We start from the raw sequence: 4252 nt of genomic DNA, 5'->3' as shown, positions 1-4252 counted from the left end.
AAAATGTACGACGACCTCAGGCAAACATTTTGGTGGGATGGAATGAAGAAGGATATTGCATACTTCGTCGCCTGCTGTGATATATGCGATAGGGTTAAGGCGGAACATCGAAAACCCGCCGGGCTACTTCAACGTTTGCCTATTCCACAATGGAAATGGGACGATGTCTGCATGGACTTTATCACCGGTCTTCAACCCCCCCTCATGAAACAACGCCATATGGGTCGTGGTGGACATGCTAACCAAAGTGGCCCATTTCGTTCCTATCCGGACCACATATCGTGCAAATCAACTGGCTCAACTCTATGTGTCCCAAATCGTCAGTTTGCATGGCGTACCTAGAACTATCACCTCAGATCGAGGATCCCTTTTTACATCAGCATTCTAGTCACGTCTTCATCAAGCCTTGGGGACATCATTGAAATATAGCACAACTTATCACCCTCAGACAGATGGCCGGACGGAGTGAGTTAATCAAATACTTGAAGACATGCTTAGGGCATGTGCTCTCGCTCAAGGACCTAAGTGGGAAGACATCTTACCATACGCTGAGTTTTCCTACAACAATAGCTATCAAGCCAGCCTCAAGATGTCACCATATGAAGCCTTGTATGGATGCAACTGTCGTACCCCCTTAAACTGGTCCCAGACCGGAGACAGTCATATTTTCGGGACTGACTTGATGATGGAAGTCGAGAAGCAAGTCAGGGAAATCCAAGACAGATTACAACTAGCCAAGTCTCGACAGAAGAGCTACTATGATGCTAAGCACCATCAGATCAGTTTTGAACCTGGTGAATATGTCTACCTCCGAGTCACACCCATGAAAGGAGTCAAGAGATTTTAGACTCGGGGAAAGCTTGCACCAAGGTATATTGGCCCATTCCCGGTTATGACCAAGGTTGGCACAATGGCATATCAATTGGAACTTCCCCCAGAACTGTCGGAGATACACAATGTCTTCCACGTACCTCAGTTGCGAAGGTGTATCTCACCGCTTGAGAAACGGACCAATAAGGCAGAAATAGGGCTTGCTAAAGATCTGACATATGAAGATAAACCTTTCCGAATATTGGATGATATGGAAAGAGTCACACGCAGCAAGTCGGTCAAGTTTTACAAAGTGCAGTGGGAACACCATACCGAAAGTGAAGCTACTTGGGTGTCACCGTCGCCTCTATTTCGCCCGTGCGCGCGCCCGAGGCCAAACCACTTCGCCACGAAGCGCCTGCTGCCTCGCCTCATCACCCTCGACCTCTCACTGCCGCTCGCCGACACCGGAGCTTGCCACAACGATCACGAGCACATCGTGCCCGAGCGCGCAGTGAGCCTGTGCTCACTGTTGTTGTCCCCTCCCGCGCCCTGTGCTCGTCTCCGTCCTCCCATAATGGTTGTGTGATCCCTGGCCACCTCCCCCTCTCTCACTGGCGCCCCTCATCGCCGTGCGTCGCTTCCAGAGTCTCCGACGAGCTCTCGATGCCCACCTTGGCTCTGCCTATAAATAGGTCCCTCCCAAGTTCGTTTCTCCTCACCGCTCCACTCCTCTGGCAACCACACTCCTCCTAGATAGCCGTAGCCCAGCCGGGCAGGCCTCTAGCCGTTGTCCCCATCCCAAGCTTGCCGGCGATCCCCTTCCTCTGCCCCTCCCACTCAACTGCCTCTTGAGCTCGACCGACTGCACAGGCGTGTTCCTGGTGGTCCACTGGTGCTGGCTGACGCCTCTGGAGCCACTGGAACGACCTCTCGACGCTGACGTATTCTTCTTCGACGAGATCCGCCCGCTGCAGCCGCTGGAGACGACCACGCCGACCTCGTCCGTCCACCTCTCACCAAGCTACGGGTACGTGCGGGTGCGTCGTAATCTTGCGTGTCGATCCCTCCCTTCCTCGGCGGCCGCCGACCTCTCCTTGCTGGAGAAACGCCGGCATCACGCCGCCCCTCCTCTGTTTCTCTCTCCCTCTCTCTAAACCTGACTGGCGGGGCCCACTGTTAGCCTCACCACTCGTGCCCGAAGTGGTACGAGTGGAGGCGTATTCGCCAAAATACGCCTTCGAGGTCACCCCTCCATGGAATTTTCAAAAATCAATTTAAATCAGAATATCGACTGAACTTTGACCAGCTATAACTTTTATTCTATAAGTCCAGATGACCCGATTCTTTTTGCATTGGTTTTGTGTTGTTCCGTCAGCATGCAAAAGATGAGATTTTTGCTTGCTGTGAATATTTTTTGGTAAATTAAACAATGTTATGTGACATTTTCTTTTTGTTATTTTAATTATTTTCAGAAGAGATTTCTTGCCTTGAAGATCACGAGAGGGAGTGTGACCCTCCTCTGCACTAAGGCAAGCCATCACAAATATTTGCAAGAGTGTCATTTCAATAACTATGGTTTTTACTTGAATATGGTTATTTTAAATGCATATAGAAAATTCATATAAAGTACTTGATGATAGTTTCATGTTTATGCTATATTGTTCTGTTATCAGTAGCATTTTAGTTGGATAACTAAGTCTATGCAATAGAGTAATGTGATGATATGCTTGAGATAGTTCATATCGTATTATGTTGATAAGATGCATATATCGTTCATTGTATTTTCATGGCATACTATGACTCGGTAAATTTATTTGCAAGTTGAAACCTGATAATAAACCAACTTGAACATGTTGTTGATCGAGTTATGGTGCCACCGAATCGAGCTTCCCTAAGTGCAACCACATTTGCCTTTATGAGGGGGCCCCTTTCTCGGTTTGTTGTTATGCCTCTCGCCGGCGCTACCCTGGCCCGGTAGGCAGGTATAACCTTGTGTGCCCGTAGTTATTTTGGTACCATGTCCCCGTTTGGGATGATTGTTTTGCCACGACGGTGGCCGTTGGATGTCCGGAGTGGCATCGGGGCCACCCATGACTTAGCCCAAAGGGGAGTTGGTCGGAGTGGCCGGAAGAGTGTCATGGCAGTAGACTGGTTCTGCCGTAACGCCGTTGGTCCACCCGAATGGGAGTATGAGGCCATGGGTTCCGTGGTGTGGGTACAATGTACTAACCTCTGCAGAGTGTATATAATCTATCGATAGCTGTGTCCTCGATCATGGACACGAGTTCATAGTAGGTCACATCGTGGATCAACAAAAATATTAAAACTTGCACACTAAGTGAATACTTGAGGCACTGGTTATGATGGTGAAGTTGTGGAGACCATTGAGATGGTTTCGTTTGTGATCCGGAAGTGATCACCTTGATATGATGAGGTTCGTGGTTACGAGGTAACTGAGATAGTAAGCAGGTCGGAAAGGCCCTGTTATGAGCACTATCACTTCATGAGAGCATGTTAAATTCTTGCATTAAACCTGCTTAAACATCATTGTTGTTGGTTGCCATTGTTGCTTTGTTTGTGTGACCTTGCAAGTACATTCAATGTACTGACCTGGCGTGTCATGCCAAGTTTCAGGAGAAACCATATCAGAGTTGGAGTTGCATATCGCATTGCCGTCTAGACCGTGTCCACATCAGTGTCCCTGTGAGATGGAGTTCTTCTACGTCGTCGATCCGCTGCCGCATAGTCTTATCGTTATGTCGAGGCCCATGCTCATGTCTACTAAATAATGTACATATGTTCAGCATCACCATGTGTCCCGCCGAGCTTCGCTACTTGATGTAATATCAGACTCTATGTTCCGCTAGTATCAATAAAGCGGTTGTATTTCTGTATCAATCTGTTGTGTGTTGTCAGAAAACATGATCTCTGGGCTGGCAATGCAAGGCAAATCGGTCGCTCTGAGCCGGGTTGCCACAATTGTTTTAAAAAGTTAAAGAATATTTTTTTTGAAATGAGTTAAAGAACATCTTAATAAAACTATCAAAGAATTTCCCCTAAAATTTTTATCAAAGAATTTTTTTTTTGAGACAAATCAAAGAAAACAGTTAGATAAAGAAAAACAAAAAACAAAGAAGAAAACAATTGACAGTACAACGGCGCCTGCCGTTCCCCCGAAAGAGAAGTCGCCGCTTCTCGTGTTAGTTGTCCCGTACAGTAGCCTAGTTTACCCGCCTGGCTGGGAGTGGGATCATCCACCGACCACCGCCGGGTCGACTCTCCTCCTCCCAGATCTCCCCGTCCATGAAGTGCCACTCGGTGGCCGCGCTCTGGTCGCCGTCGCCGCCTTCCCACCACATCACCGCCGTCGCGGCCACCCCCGCCGCGCTCTTCACCGGCGCCGCTGACGGCACCGTCCTCCACTGGCCCCTCCCTCCTT

This window comes from Triticum dicoccoides, chromosome 7B (assembly GCF_002162155.2).
Source record: "Triticum dicoccoides isolate Atlit2015 ecotype Zavitan chromosome 7B, WEW_v2.0, whole genome shotgun sequence".
In the NCBI taxonomy this organism is placed as follows: domain Eukaryota; kingdom Viridiplantae; phylum Streptophyta; class Magnoliopsida; order Poales; family Poaceae; genus Triticum; species Triticum dicoccoides.
This window is presented reverse-complemented; position numbering follows the sequence as displayed.